Below are 16,833 nucleotides of genomic sequence, written 5' to 3'. Positions count from 1 at the left end.
AGTTGGGTGCTTGCTAGTTAATTATAGTCTAATCCTTGTCAATTCGGGGCAAGCTTGTTTATCATAGTCTAAACATTGTAAATGGGCACCCGCTATTTTTTTTAAATATTCTTAACCTTGTAAGTTGGGGCCAGCTAGTTTATTATAGTCTTAACCGTGTCAGTTGGGGGCCAGCTAGCTTATTATAGTCTAAACCTTGTCAATTGTGCGCCAACTAGTTATTATAGTATTAAACTTGTAAGTTGGGGGCCAGTGAGTTTATTATAGTCTTAAGCTTGTCAGTTGAGGTTAAGCTAGATTATTATAGTCTTAACCGTGTCAGTTGGGGGCCAGCTAGCTTATTATAGTCTGAACCTTGTCAATTGGGAGCCAACTAGTTTATTATAGTATTAAACTTGTAAGTTGGGGACCAGTTAGTTTATTATAGTCTAAAGCTTGTCAGTTGAGGTCCAGCTAGATTATTATAGCCTAAATCTTGTCAGTTAGGGGTCTGCTAGTTTATTATAGTTAAAACATTGTCTGTTAGGGGCCTGCTAGTTTACTATAGTTTAAACATTGTCAGTCGGGGTCGGCTAATTTATTATAATTTAAACCTTGTCAGTTCGGTGCCAGCTAGTTTATGATAGTTTCAACCTTTTCAGTTGGGGGCCAGCTAGTTTATTATAGTTTAAACCTTGTCATTTGAGAGTCAGATAGTTTATTATAGTTAAAACCTTGTCACTTGAGGGCAAGCTAGTTTATTATAGTCTAAACCTTGTCAGCTGGAGCCAGCTAGTTTATTATAGTCTTAACCTTGTCAGGTCGCGACAAGCTTGTTTATAATAGTTTAAAACTTGTCGGTTGAGAGCAAGCTAGTTTATTTTAGTCTTAAACTTGTCAGTTGGGGGCCAGTTAGTTTCTTATAGTCTTAAGCTTGTCAGTTGAGGTCAAGCTAGATTATTATAGTCTAAATCTTGTCAGTTAGGGACCAGCTAGTTAATTATAGATAAAACCTTGTGAGTTCAGGACATGCTAGTTTATTATAGCTTAAACATTGTCACTTGAGGACCAGCCTGTTTCTAATTATGTAAACCTTGTCAGTTGAGGTCAAGCCTGTTTATTATAGTCTCAACCTTGTCAGTTGGGGGCCAGCTTTTTTATTATTGTCTAAATCTTGTCAGTTGGGGGCCGGCTAGTTTATTATAGTCCAAACTTTGTCAGATGGGTGCCAGCTAGTTTAGTATAGTCTAAACCTTGTCAGTTGGGTTTCAGCTAGTTTCGGATAGTTTAATCCTTGTCAGTTTGGGGCCGCTAGCTTATTATAGTCTAAACCTTGTAAGATGGGTGCCGACTAGTTTATTCTAGTCTTAATCTTGTCGGTTCGGGGGCCAGTTATTTTATTATAGTCTAAAGCTTGTTAGTTGAGGTCCAGCTAGATTAGTATAGTCTTAATCTTTTCAGTTAGGGGACAGCTAGTTTATTATAGTTTAACCATTGACAGTTGGGGGCCAGCTAGTTTATTATAGTTTAAACCATTGTCAGTTGGGACCAGCTACTTTATTATAGTCTAAACATTGTTAGTTTGGGGCCGGCTAGTTTATTATAATTTAAACGTTATCAGTTCGGGACCAGCTAGTTTATTATAGTTAAACCTTGTCAGTTGTGGGCCAGCTAGTTTATTATACTTTTAACATTGTCAGTTGAGGATCAGATAGTTTATTATAGTAAAAACCTTGTCACTTGAGGGCAAGCTAGTTTATTATAGTCTAACCCTCGTCAGTTGGGGGCCAGCTAGTTTATTATAGTCTTAAACTTGCCAGATGGGGGCAAGTTAGTTTATTATAGTCTAAAACTTGTCAGTTGAGGTCCAGCTAGATTATTATAGTCTAATTCTTGTCAGATAGGGACCAGCTAGTTTATTATAGTTTAAACCTTTTCAGTTGGGGGCCAGCTAGTTAACTATAGTCTAAACATTGTCAGTTGGAGGCCGGCTAGTTTAATATAATTTAAACCTTGTCAGTTGGAGGCCAGCTAGTTTATTATAGTTTCAACCTTGTCAGTTTGGGGCGAGCTAGTTTATTATAGTCTTAACCTTGTCAGTTTGGGGCCGGCTAGTTTAGTATAGTCTTAACCTTGTCAGTTGAGGACTATCTATTTTATTTTAGTTTAAACCTTGTCAGTCGGGAGCTAGTTAGTTTATTATACTTTAAACATTGTCGGTTGAGGGCCTGTAATTTTTTATGTTTATATTTTCAATCAGTCTTAAGACTAAAGGTGAAATTGAGTCTTTAACGAATACGTGTGATTTTTTGCTTTTCTTGTACGTAATTAATTACCTCTACCATGCATAAACGTAATTTTGAATACATGTCGCTCTGAAACATATATATTCTGTTTGTTTGTTAATATATGAAAAACACTCAATAACCAGTTAAGTATCACTTTCTCTCGTTGTATCGTCCCTCCTCATCGTATCGTCACGCAATGAAAATCGACAAGAATCAAAGCTCGCGCTTTTTCGAAGTTATCCGAATACGGTTCATGTATTGCGAGAAGACGTATTTTGCCTTTCAACATTGAAATCATGCGAGAAAACAGTTATAACACATTAAAATCGTATTAAAATACTGGAGTAACAAAAATATTTCGCAATTGTCACTCTAAAATGTTTTAAATCACAATATGTACCGTCTACTATTGCGAATCGTTTTGCATCCTAGGCTTACCTTGACATTGCCTGTTCACTGCATGCAGATGCTTTATATTTACGATAGTTCAGCAGCTGTAATCTACCTGTTAAAATACACAACAGTAACGTTCAAAAATTAACGCGCAACTTGTCTGTGTCATTTTACTCTAATTTATTATGACGTTTATTATGACGTGATCATAAATCCAAAAAAATATCTAAATAGTTTTTGAGAAAAGTGTGTGCATGAGTAGGGTTAGTGACAAAACTTTTGTGAGTTAGGGAGTCATTGGGCGAGTGAGTGAGTGACTGGGCGAGTGAGTGAGTTACTGGGCGAGTGAGTGAGTGACTGGGCGAGTGAGTGAGTGAGTGGCTGGGCGAGTGAGTGAGTGACTGAGTGATTGAATACAATAATAAAAACTTTAAAGTTAAAATTTTCCTTTCAGGAAAAACCCAATAGGTTTTTAATAAATAAAATAAAGAGGCGTCGATATGATATCGAGTCATTGAACCTCGCGTATAAGGCAGTCCGCGAGAAAGGCGTTAACGTTAAAACGGCAGCCAGAATGTTTGGTGTTCCCCGTCAAACGCTCAGAGATAGGGTGTCTGGAAATATGAACCACGAAACTGCGATAGTTGGTGGGTCCCCTATTTTGAGTCATGATGAGGAGCGGGTACTTGTGGATAACGTGAAAACACTAGCGCAGCTTGGATACAGACTCACCAATGAGAGACTAAAAATACTTGCAGGCGACCTGGTCTTCTCGTTTGGAAGAATAAAGAACAACAAACCAATGAGCAACAATTGGCTCTACGGATTCCTTCACAGATGGGAACACCAAATCGCTTCGCTTTCAGCTAAGAGGCTAGAGTGTACACGGGCAAAGTCAGCAACGCCGCAAGCTGTTGACCTCTACTTTACAAATCTTCTCAACACATTGACAACGTACAACCTCCTAGATAAACCACACTTAATCTTCAATGTGAACGGAACCGGCATAAACCCAGAACACAGACCTCCAAACATTATTGCTCCCGTTGGTGTCAAAGCACAGACCATAACTTCACCACGTTCCACCACAACAACCATAATTGGATGCACAAATGCCATTGGAAATGCACTCCCGCCGTTCTTCATATTCGGGAAGCGATTCGACCCTGCATTAATGAGCGGCGCATCAGCGGGAGCATACTGCACAATGTCTGAATCCGGGTGGATAAATGGAACAATATTTAAAGAATTTCTCCAAAACCACTTTCTTCCACACGTCGGCAGCATGAACGCAAATCCCAATCGACATGTATTGCTTATATACAACGGACATGCATCACATGTTTCGATAGACACCATTGAATGGGCCAAGAGTCATAACGTTGTTCTATTTGTGCTACCTGCTCATACCTCCCATCTTCTCCAGCCGTTGGATGTAGGCGTTTTTGGACCGTTTAAAATGTACTATAATGCGGAATGTGCATCGTTTTTGACCAAAAACATGGGGCAGCAAATTACTAGGTATGAACTATGCGCACTAGCTAGCAGAGCCTACCTAAAGTAAATGACACCCGCAAACATTCAGTCGGCTTTTCGAAAGTCGGGCATTTTCCCCTATGCAAATGATGTTGTGCCAAGCCAAAAACTATTCCCCTGTGAAAGCTTTCGCGAAAAGGACCCAATTGGAAAAGTGAAGGCTTTAAAAGGCGGAGAGAAAGAAGTGAAGCTGTTCATGGAACAACACATCAAAACATCGCAGGACATTTGTTCTATCAACAAAGCATGCCCGATGTGTAAATGTACGTGTCGCATGAAAAAAGATGAACAAAAGGATGAAACGCTGAAAAGGCCGTCATCTGGTGGAAAGGAAATAACAAATGTCGTGTTTCATTCGGAACTTTAACAATATAATAAACAACGGGACAACAAATTGAAAAAAAATAATGAAAGCCAAGACAACTCAAATAACATACAAACTGAACCTCGTGAAATTCAGGGGCCATCCACTAGTGGGATAAATGCCATTCGAAATGAATTTCATGATGTGACTGACTCGGATGAAGAATTGGACGAAAAATTGGACGATGACATTCCGTGCTGTATTTGCAACCAGATCACACCGCCTACACTAAGCAATCAACCTTGTCTGAAGATTGTAAATTGGGCACAGTGCGACAAGTGCGATGGCTAGGTGCATCTTGCATTCTGCAATTCAGTACGGGTCGTGAGGCGGCATTGTCAATTATTTTGTCCAAAATGCCAAGTCGATTTGTGAAATTAACACTTACCTCTGGAAAACATTGACTTAAATAGGTATTATTGTTGGTTTAATTGTTAATTTGTTATCTGTTAGTATTGTGTATTGAAATGCGTATTTTATATTTGAATACGAGATCTGTTACAAATTGAGAATACATACTTAAAAAACTACTTTATATCTTAAACCGAGTTACTTCTTTTAACATATATATTGACATAATGACTAATTGAAAACGAAGAAGTTTTCAATAGTTTGATATTTCGGGCTATTTGAACCCGTATGTAAACAAGAGGGCCTAAATGCCCAAAGTCGCTCAACTTAGATAAAAATAAATTACCTGTTCTTTGCATTCTAAGATATCAATGGAACAAATGCTCTAATCAAGTTGCATGAAGGATGAACAACAAATGGCCCCCTGGTGGCCATGTTTTTCAACAGACCTGAACCATTTTTGAACTCTTCCAAGATATCATTGGGACAAATCTTTTGACAAAGTTTCATGAAGATCCGACAATTAACGTGGCCTCTACAGTGTTAAAAAGGCAAATATTCATGACGCACAACGGAAGACAGACACATGACAAAAGGTGATCACAAAAGATCACCATGAGCAAAAAATAGTATGCTCATAAAGATTGTCACCATGTTTGAAGATGATATAATTAAAACTAATTGAGTTAACTAAATCAAGATATGATAACAGCATTTGTACTCAGCAAGTGTCATTCAGATTGAACTAAAAATGTGACTAAAATTATTCACAATATTTCACTTTAAACAACTGTAGACATACAAAAAAACTACCACCCCCTGAACGCCTTGTTTTAAAAAAACATGAGCTATTTTCAGACTCACCTTGCAATTATATTTCGCATTACAAAAATCCGTTTTAAAACACAGATCTTTGATAATCACATTTTTTTTAGACATCATCAATATACTGTGTGCCTCAAAAATTATATCTTCTCTTATCTTATGGTGCCACACATCAAAGAAATAGCACAACAAGGTATCAAGTTGTTAATCTAAAAATAGAACAACAAGGTTCACTAAGAGATGTGTATTGATTTGTGCTCAGGCAGCTGATAAGGGTCAGTTGGAGTAATTAAGTGTGCATTTATGATTGGAATTCAAACAATTCAAGCTATTAACAGTTTTTTTCTCCAATATGTTATTTTCTGCGAAATTAATATAACTACATTAAACTTCGAGAATATTTAACTAGAGTGTAAACAAGGTTTTACTATAGCCATATAAGGAAAAATGCCCCGCCCCCTGGTGACCATGTTTTTCAACCAACCGGAACCATTTTCAGACTCGTCCAAGATATCACTGGGACAAATATTCTGACCAAGTTTCATGAAGATCGGACAATAAATGTGGCCTATAGAGTGTAAACAAGGTTTTACTAAAGCAATATATAGCCATATTAGAAAAAATGCCCGGCCCCCTGGTGGCCATGTTTTCAAAGCAACCGAAACCATTTTCGAACTTGTCCAAGATATCTTTGGGACAAATCTTCAGACCAAGTTTCATGATGATTGGAAAATAAATGTGGCATCTAGAGTGTTAACAATGTTTTACTATAGCCATATAAAGAAAAATGCCCCGCCCCCTGGCGGCTTTTTTTTTTCAACCAACCAGAACCATTTTCAGACTCATCCAAGATATTATTGGGACAAATATTCTGACCAAGATTCATGAAGATCGGACAATAAAAGTGGCCTCTATAGTGTTAACAAGGTTTTACTAAAGCAAAATATAGCTATATAAGAAAAAATGCCCGGCCCCCTGGTGGCCATCTTTTTAAAGCAACCGAAACCATTTTCGAACTTGTCTAAGATATCATTGGGACAAATCTTCAGACCATGTTTCATGCACATACACTTGTACGCACTTGAAACATATACGCACACATGCACGAACGCGCGCGCGCGAACACACACATCATTCACAAAGATGGTTTGAATCGTTCATTCTATATTCAATTATATTTTAAGAAAATTCATAATTTGTTTTTGTTGCCTTTGAACATTCACTCTCAGTTTCTCGTTAAAACATTCTTAAAATATAACAAGATCTATTTTAGAAAGCCCGTCATAATAATTATATTGATAAGTATAGTAGCATTGAAATATACACTGTTTCCATTTCGCAAATTAAAAATAACAAAACAACAAACAATTAACAGCTTGCTAAAACATTAAGAGTATTTCAATCTCGTTCGAACTATTCCATTACGAATATTTTATTATCTTACCAAGATTTTGTTATGAAACGTGTTCTCGTTGTTCAGTAATACACTTATTCATGTTTGACATTCAAATTGTCGGGCGAAAATAGCATTCGAGTAACATGATTGCATGCATCTGATCGTATAAATATTATTTCTGCATGAAATTTAATTTTGCAATGATCGTATAAATCATAGTGACTAAGCTAACCACTGGACCGGTTAACCTGAAAAACATTCCTAATTACCTGCAATTTAACCGGGTGAAACGGGATATAAATGGTTGGCAAAAGACATTAATGTCAAAACGATTGCTACCAGTGTTACCATTTGCTGAGCTAAACATCTCATTAAGATCACACTTTCATTTATTGGTTACTTTAAATTTTGAAAGTTTATGATGTTATGTAAAGTTGTGTTTGATGTTTTTATTACACAGGATACACATTGTGATATATATATTCGTACATCGCCATCAATTTCATACCGCTGTCGTAAAGTTAACTACTAGGTGAGTTTTATTTCGCAATTAAAATAAATATTCATTTGATAAATGTATGCCTAAAACAATTGTTAATGAACATTAACTGCATTTAAATGAAAATATTAACATATTTTATTACAGCTACACATCTGATGTGTTGTGTTATTATTTTCAGCAGAATTTGGGATCTACTGTCATCGTAACCAAAACAATGCCGTCTATTAGGATATTGGTTATTCTCACGGTCGTGTGCATCCTCGCAGGGACTTTAGCGCAGCAGGCAGAAGGTATGACATTTCAAAGACAGGTGTGTCAATTGTTTCTCCTTTAACACGAGACTATTATTACAAATTTTAATAACATAATTTATTTCAGCGTATATTTAAAAAAAAATCGATTTCAGTCGAAATATCATAATTAAAAAGATGCGACTTGACGAAATCACGAACGACTTCGTTAAAATTACGAAATTAATGTTTCGCGATATCACGAATATATGTCGAACCTCAACTATTCACACCTTCAAAGATATTCATACCTTCCTTAAGCCTTAAATAAAATACTAATTGTTATGTAAATTTTATTTATTCAAAGTTATTAATTAACAAAAACATGCAAATCCTGCATCGCCAGAGCTGAGTAGTATTCGTTTACAATCGTCCCTAGCAGGCCGATGGACCCGATCTTACGTTCAGCATTGCTATGTCGTATGTTTTTGCATAATTATCAATTACATATACTTAGACAACAATATGTGTCAGAGCTTCGCCGGACGTCTTTAATCGACACACTGTCTTTCGCCCGTGGCCCGTTATTATACTGGGCGCGATTATATACACGCGGCTCAGCTCTGACTTATGCTATTGTTTACAATACATGTTGTGCTATTTTTGTGTTCGCTTATATTTACTCTTATTAAGTTTTCCGAATATAAATTGTCATTCAACTAATAAGCAATTTATGACGGATCTTAAATTACCTAATTTATTTGTTGAAACAAAACCAGTTAAAGCTGGACCCTCTGGATTGTAGGGATTTTCGTTGGTTGTTTTGACAGTATCATATAGGATTTATAAACCTAATAAGCATCGACGAATTCATAGAGAATACTAGGTCGGTGCCGAAAAAAGCAAAGTTTATTTTGCGAGGCTTAGAAAATCTGAACCACGAGCCTTGGCGAGTACAAATAGATCAGTAACTAACCTGTTTTTCTGTTTATCACACCTCTACGTCCCCGATTTTTAAGAAATAATGAAAAAAAAAACACACTAAACCGCTGCAGCTTAAGCGTGAAAGAACATGCATTGTGTCGTATGACGTGTTAATATTGACGTCACGAGTAAGCGCACTTAATATTTGTAAATAATGTTTTTTTGCTTTTTGAGTTGCATTATGTGTTAAAAATATATTACATCTTGGTATCAAATTGTTTGTTTTGCTGAATCTGTTTCGATTTTAGTAAAACTGATAACTCTATAGTTGATAGCGAGTAATATGACCATTCTCTGCCGCGCGTTACAGCTATATTTCAGCACTGTCGAAATAGAAGAAAATTTATTCCACAGTGGTTTATTTCGACAATGCACGTCTGATGATGGGATAAAAACATATTACCGCTAGTCGTGCATAATTGGAAACTTCCTTAGGAAAAATATTTCGCTCTGACATGCATTCGATTTCGTAAACCGTGTTTGTCATTATGGTTAGAATGCGATACAAGATTGTTTTAAAGTATGGAGATTTAAATTAAGATTTATTGAAAAGAGAAAAGAAAAGGGAAGTGCATATTGTTGTCAGAAGCATTGGAATTAATTTGCCATGACCTAAGCTTGTCGTGTATCAAATGTTGTTACATGACTCATTTTTTCAAGCTGTGTCTCATCTTAAATTAATTTATGTATTTATATTTCTAATCTGCAGTTTAAGTTGTATTCAGTATTTTCATATGTCCAATTTTGTAAACGTATTTTTTGTAATTACTTTTGCAGTGTTCAGTGATATGTTGCTTTGTTTTATTTATCATTTTTTTCACGCCATTTTGTTCTTTTGACGTCGCGCACTCGGATTCTTTTTAGATATAGAAAATCGGCCAAATATATTATATTATATCGGCACAGTGGAACAGAGTTACAACCCGCACATGTCATTTTTATTTTAAATAAATTATTTATAGTAACAAATATTAGTAAAATTAAAACTTCATTGACAATATTCTATTTCAGACCTTGGATCGTTGTATTGACCTCTGTTCACATTCAAAATGCTATAAGAAAAACGTTTATACAAATACGTACTTAAAAATGATATTTAATGGACAATAATCCTATATGATTAGTATAAGATATTACGGGTCACACACTACAATTATTTTGTTGATTTAAGCTCAGTGTGGATGTGGATATTTTCGCTGTAACAAGTCGGAGTGCTATGCTGGAAAATGTGGGCTGTTCAACTTTAAACATTATTGCTGCGACAAAACGAGCATTATGTGTGATTATGTGTAATCTAGAGTAAGACGTTGTATGTCCGCTTGTGTTTTAAACTAATGATGTGACAAACTAATCATCTGTTTTTTCTACTTATTGATATAAATGAAGAATATCCATTTATTAGCTCGCCTTGTCATTAAATATATACGACTTTTTGTACAAACGTATTTTATAAGCCATCTCGTTTCCAATATTCTTCGGTTAAATTCGGTTAAATTACAAAGTTTGTTATTCAATTAACTTCGAAAATTGAAATCTCTTTTCACTATAACGCATATGAAAATTGCATTTTCTTTGTGTGTGATATCGCAACAACATATTAAACATAATGTGTGATTCCTTGTGAATAAACGTGTATGTTGTTATCACGTTTCTTTATTTTCTTTCAGATAGCCGGATGGAATACTATTGTTTCAGTAAAAATAAAAAGACTCGAAACTTGTATGTGTTACTCTCTGTATTATATTTTAGTTAAATACTTGTATAAATTTCAAACATAAAATGACACAATGGCATATCTGATTACCAAAACATACTAGATATGTCATTGTAATTACAGCCCAATCACGATTAATAAAAGAACTAAGAACTAAAATCGGATCATCGCGATTATTCGTATCATCGCATTTTCCGAATAATCGTTTCCTTAGAAACATATACGAATCTGACTCATATTTTCAGTATCGCTGAATAGTTTGACCAAAACAGTAAACAAAACATGTGTAGATCTTAAGAAATATGAGTTAAATAACAGGATAGAAATATATAGAATAAATATGCATATACACCCTTTATTCCTATTAATCACCGAGAGATAGTCGTAATTGTATTTACATTATACAATTTTAGAAACATATAAACCGTTTTAATTCCGTGGGGCGTCTATTTATTCGTAGCTGATCATTTGGATCTAAATACTTTAAAAAGTACTAACGAGAAAACAGTTCGGACATCAACTAAATTCATGTTATCATTTCGTAGTAAATTTAGCAATTTTCTTGTACCAAACATTATCAATACGTTAATAGTTCCAGTAACGACTTAAACGATGTAAATCAGATTATGCCGAATGCAGCAAAATACACTCGTATTCAGTGTAAGGTGAACATCGACAATGACCGACATCGGGAATGTATAATGGATACATACAAGTATTAACTTAATACTTTCTGGTTGAACAGATTTCAGAACCCGCTATCTTCTTGTTGCATATTAGAATATAGGATAATTTAAATTCCAGGTACATTATCAGGAGAAGACTTTTAACCATTCGATGGTCTTTTTAGGCAGGTGACCAAGAGCCTGTATAATACAGGAAAATACATTAACAATTTACAACAATAAAAGCTAGGTTCATAGCATTGGAAATGTCAAGTCAAAGAATTATGGGCTTCAACCGTTTAAAAAACATGCAAAACCTCGCGCTTTACTTAGAATTAATCACAAAACGCACACGTGTAAACATAAATTTAACAATAATTATTAGAAATGTAGTCAGTCTAAAGCTCAAAGCAAACATCCAAAGAGACATGTTCAAATAACACTCATTTATGTAACACATACATGGGCAACCAGCTCATCGCGACATCTGTACATGTGTGTTCTCACAATGTGTAAAGTTGTTATGTCATCTTAACGTTCTCTTCGAGAGACATTTGAGACAGGCCTTACCGTTTAGAGCGCATTTTTATTTACGTATCTGTGACGTCAGTTAAGTGAAACAAGGGCTGTTTGTAAAACATGCATGCCATCCATATGGGCTGTCAGTTGTAGTGGCAGCCATTGTGTGAATATTTTATTTGTCACTGTGACCTTGACCTTTGACCTAGTGACCTGAAAATCAATAAGGGTCATCTGCCAGTCATGATCAATGTACCTATGAAGTTTAATGATCCTAGACGTAAGCTTTCTTGAGTTATCATCAGGAAAGCATTTTACTGTTTCGAGTCAACGTGACCTTGACCTTTGACCTAGTGACCTGAACATCGATAAGGGTCATCTGCTAGTCATGATCAATGTACCTATGAAGTTTCATGACCCTAGGCGTAAGCGTTCTTGAGTTATCATCCGGAAACCATTTTACTGTTTCGAGTCACCGTGACCTTGACCTTTGACCCAGTGACCTGAAAATCAATAGGGGTCATTTGCCAGTCATGATCAATGTACCTATGAAGTTTCATGATCCTAGGCGTAAGCGTTCTTGAGTTATCATCCGGAAACCATTTTACTGTTTCGAGTCACTTTGACCTAAAAATCAATAGTGGTCATCTGCGAGTCATGATCAATGTGCCTATGAAGTTTCATGATCATAGGCGTTAGCGTTCTTTAATTATCATCCGGAAACCATTTGGTGGACGGACGGACGGGCGGACCGTTCGACCTACCGATATGTGCAAAAAAATGGGGGGGGGGCATAAAAATGTACTCGTTAGAGAGCCTGATTGCAGTTGCAATTAGTACGTGAATTATCTGAAATCATTTAGATTCATGTTTTGATATTGTTGTTTAATTGTCGCTCTTCGTTTTTGTTGTTACCGTTTTTGTATTTTGTTCGTATTGATCGAAATGACATAACGCGAACAAATCCAATACTATTGCGTATCTTAGAATTGCAGTTATGTTAAAGTCTCGTGTCCGATGCCGGTACTGGCTCACTAAATATCGATCTATATAACATCTTAGACTCTGTCTTCCATGTTTGAAGAAGTAGAAACATTTTAAGACCGAAAACTGAAGTAAAAATATGAATACACTGCAATTAAAACTGTGAGAGTGTGGAAACATACTAAATGCGGCAACACTAGGAACATTCGACATATCTTAAACTATAATACTTTAAAATAATCTAGTCTTGGTAGGGGAATGGAATAACCGAAAACCGTCTCAAGGTTCCAGTGATTTTTGCGAACGGCAATCTGCGGCATTTCCGGTAATTGGACTCACTAAAACAGAGTACTATTGAGTAGTGTACATTTTTTTACAGCTGACCAATAAACATCTTGTTGATCGCATATGTTTCATTCTGGTTGGACATAACCCGAATGACATCACAAGATAGCGCTCGATGTACACATGACAAGATAATGAATCCCACAACAGATGCGAAAGAATACATTCAAGACAAGGGACATAAACACTGGTATATTTCCACTACACCCAATAGAGTTAAATTACCTATCCTACATCCTACACACTCCGTCCTTTTTTCAAATTGCCTTAAGACATGGATATAACCGATTCCCACAATAGGAAATATTTTGGAACTACAACAATATATACTAGAAGGTACGCATTTAGTAAGAGAAAAATATGATCGGCCTTAATGAAAAACAATCGAACCTCGAATAACGTTTAGATTTCGAAATCTGCGACCGCGACCCACAAAAGGTTAATAAATACTATGTCTTGAGCTTTACTTTAAACATTATTTTTTTATGCCCCCGGCATCTACGATGCCGAAGGCATAAAGCGTTTGTCCTGTCTGTCCGTCCGTCCATCCGTACGAAAATCTTGGTTAACCCATTTCGACCGTTTCGTCCGACATCAATACCGCTTGCTACAGAGCTTTGATACTTGCATGGATGTTGTCTCTCATCGCCATGCACACACCAGCATCACCCAACCTCATTTTGAGCTTGACCTTGACCTTATTTTGGACTTAATTATTAAAATGGGCCAATTTCTAGGTTAACCCATTTTGACGGTTTCGTCTGACATCAATACCGCTTACTACTAAGCTTTGACACTTGCATAGATGTTGTCTCTCATCACCCTACACACACCCACCTCATTTTGACCTTGACCTTATTTTCGACTTAGACTTTTATGAATGGACCAATTTCTTGGTAAACCCATTTTGATCGTTTCGTCTATAATCAATATCGCTTACTACTAAGCTTTGACACTTGCATAGATGTTGTCTCTGATCACCCTAAACACACCCACATCACCCAACCTCATGTTGACCTTGACCCCATTTAGGACGTAGACTTATTTAAAGGTAACAACATACAACACACGTGCAACTTTGTGCAATGATGGAGAAACATCACTTCAAACAGATTGTTCAAGGTGTCACAACAAACAATAATACACGAATTGATTTGATATTTGTGAACTTTGACAGTTATAAAGATGTTGGTAAACTAGAAACGTACTACAGCCACCATAAATCTGTGTGGATAGCAGTTTAGAATTGAAGAGAATTCACAAATTATAGCACAAAGGAGAGCATATTGTGTTTAGTCTGTCTGTGTGTTTTTGTCGGTTTGCTATCAGATTTACAATATTCATACAAAATTATTTTGGTCATTCATTAACACAGGTTTTGATTATTCAAATGTACTAAATAATGCAAAAAAGGGTAAAAGTTTGATGGTAACAACATAAAGAATGCATGTCCCATCCCCGATATAATAGTAAACATTTAACACGGGTATGCTACCACCAGGCGACACATCCAACTCGCGGAGTTTTAGTCTTTTGAAAACAAAGACAACACGCTGGAAAATAACATTGCAACCATCTGTTATAAAGTCACTCTAAGTGACTACTATATTTGAACTTGAATTTATTGTGGGAAAATTCTGAATGTGAATTTATCCTATTTGTATAAACTACGTGTATTTATTATAAACTTTAAAAACAAAAAAGTGTATCATACCAAAGTTCAGCTGGAAACGCCCAAATCATTAAAGCTTGGAAACATATGCTGCAATGAATATGCTGATCATTTTACCTTTTCATTTTAGTTTAATTTGTTTAGATTCCTATTGTATAGTACTATGATAAATCCAACAAAAACACATATTTTTTCTTTCCTTTTTTATCAACGTTTCGGCTTACGCCTTCATCAGGATAATACAAATAATAACAGAAAGCGGATGTTACGTCATTGACTTAACGTACATTAAAATGCGGGAAAATGTACGTCAATAAAATGAACGTTAATTAAATTAAGCTTAACTTTCGGATTCAATAATACACAATTTCCTATAAAATTATATATAAAAATACTAATAGGAAAAAAACAAAAGTAAGCTTAATTAAATTGAAGAGCTAGTCTTTTATGTTAAAAAGAACTTTGTTATTCATACCATTAGGGTGTAATGTTTTAAGTCTATGTATATAGTAAGTTTCTTTACATAGACGATCTATGTTGTTGCTAACAACATCAATTGGCATAAAGGAAAAGTCATTTGAGCTGTGGTGATCTTCATTAAAATGTGATGCGACCAAAGTTGAAAATTCAGGGTTAGAAAAGTTTCTTATGTCAAATCGATGACTGTTCATTTCTTTTTTTTTATTCCTATTGTATATAATACTTTATTATAACCTTCATCGTATTTATCGAATCTACCATCACAAAAATGTCTTCATTTCAAGAAACGATCATATCATGTTTGTATTTTGTTATTGATGAGATGGAAAAATGGTATTATGTAAAGGGCATAAGTTTTCGGTTGACTTGATTCATATTCGGGGGCCGTATAAACATTACCGTATATTCGGTGCACTTATTTCATGCATGTTTTGCAGATTTGCTCTGTTATGCGCTGCCTATATTTAAACATTTAAACTTAGTTTACATGCACAACATATATATTGTAATTTAATAGATTGACAATATCTTTCCCCGTTATGAATGTAAATAAATGAACTGACCGAGGAAAGACAAACTGGGCTAATTCCAGCTTATCTGTACTCCTTCGATCCTTTGGCTTTGCTTCCAAACCTGATGTTGTGTTTTTTTTTAATGAGTCATGGATCTAAACAAAATACTTCTTTCGATTACCCCTGTACTGTACCGTATGCTGTCTCAGGACATATTTATAGAATTTGAATCCCAAATGAAATCATAAGTATGATAAAGTTAGAAAATGACTTCAAATAAATTATCAGACCTCTATACTAGTATTCATGAAATATTTGGTTAAACCATTGATATATAATTGATATGTGCAGAAAAAAGCCATCCATGGGAAAAGCGAAGCAAAAGACAAACATATAATACCCAATGAAAGCCGGCTGTAAAGACCGCAAAATCTGTAAAGCGGGTAATTAATAGACCCTTTTCACAATCGGCCAAAATTGATAAGAGCGCTAAGTCACGTGACACGCAAAACTCCAGGAGGCTAAACGTGAAGTCATTTCCAATAGTCCAGCGCAACGCCGCATCTGATTTCAACCTTTATCTCTTTTGAAGATTCGGGGATGTAACGATTAAGAAAACACAATATGAAATTGTCAGAATATGTAATAAATATATACTTCACAGTATAAGTGTCAATACATAACATAAATTTTCTTGATCAAAGTTCTTGTTTTTCTTCATTTTTTTGCACACATTTGACACGCTTTGTTAGAGCTTTTTTTTTATCGCGCCGCTGTTTGGATAAAGATCTATCTTGTTTATTGATACATCTGTGGTTTAAAAACCACAGCACAAACATATTATCTCGTTATGATTATATAGGTACTGTCCTGACAAATACTACATACCAGCATGGAATCATAAACCACCCGTGTTAGATGCCTGATCATTGAACATCATTTATGATACCCCAATGTATTATCGTGAAAGTAGTATAACGTAGTCAATCCTAAGACTAATGTAACGCCAAGTACTCAAACTAAAATACTGTATAGATATTAGCGACTTTAATCATAATAATACAGTACATTCGTCCTAGCCTATTTTTCAAACC

General features: G+C 35.5%; 1 long non-coding RNA gene across 3 annotated transcripts; it reads left to right on the top strand.

Annotated features, from left to right (window-relative positions):
• The first annotated feature begins 7,553 nt into the window (after positions 1 to 7,553).
• On the top strand, positions 7,554 to 10,568 carry LOC127867394 (uncharacterized). Of its 3 annotated transcripts, XR_008043474.1 has the most exons (4): positions 7,554 to 7,664; positions 7,813 to 7,924; positions 10,020 to 10,147; positions 10,516 to 10,568. It is a non-coding gene; the product is annotated as an uncharacterized LOC127867394 (long non-coding RNA). The 3 variants fall into 3 exon arrangements; XR_008043472.1 differs by having other exon boundaries at positions 7,555 to 7,664; positions 10,020 to 10,568; XR_008043473.1 differs by having other exon boundaries at positions 7,573 to 7,664; positions 7,816 to 7,924; positions 10,020 to 10,568.
• The last annotated feature ends 6,265 nt before the right edge of the window (positions 10,569 to 16,833 follow it).

The sequence above is a fragment of the Dreissena polymorpha genome, chromosome 2, assembly GCF_020536995.1.
Source record: "Dreissena polymorpha isolate Duluth1 chromosome 2, UMN_Dpol_1.0, whole genome shotgun sequence".
Taxonomy (NCBI): Eukaryota; Metazoa; Mollusca; class Bivalvia; order Myida; family Dreissenidae; genus Dreissena; species Dreissena polymorpha.
Note: the sequence above shows the minus strand (reverse complement) of the source record. Positions and strands in the feature narration are given on the sequence as shown.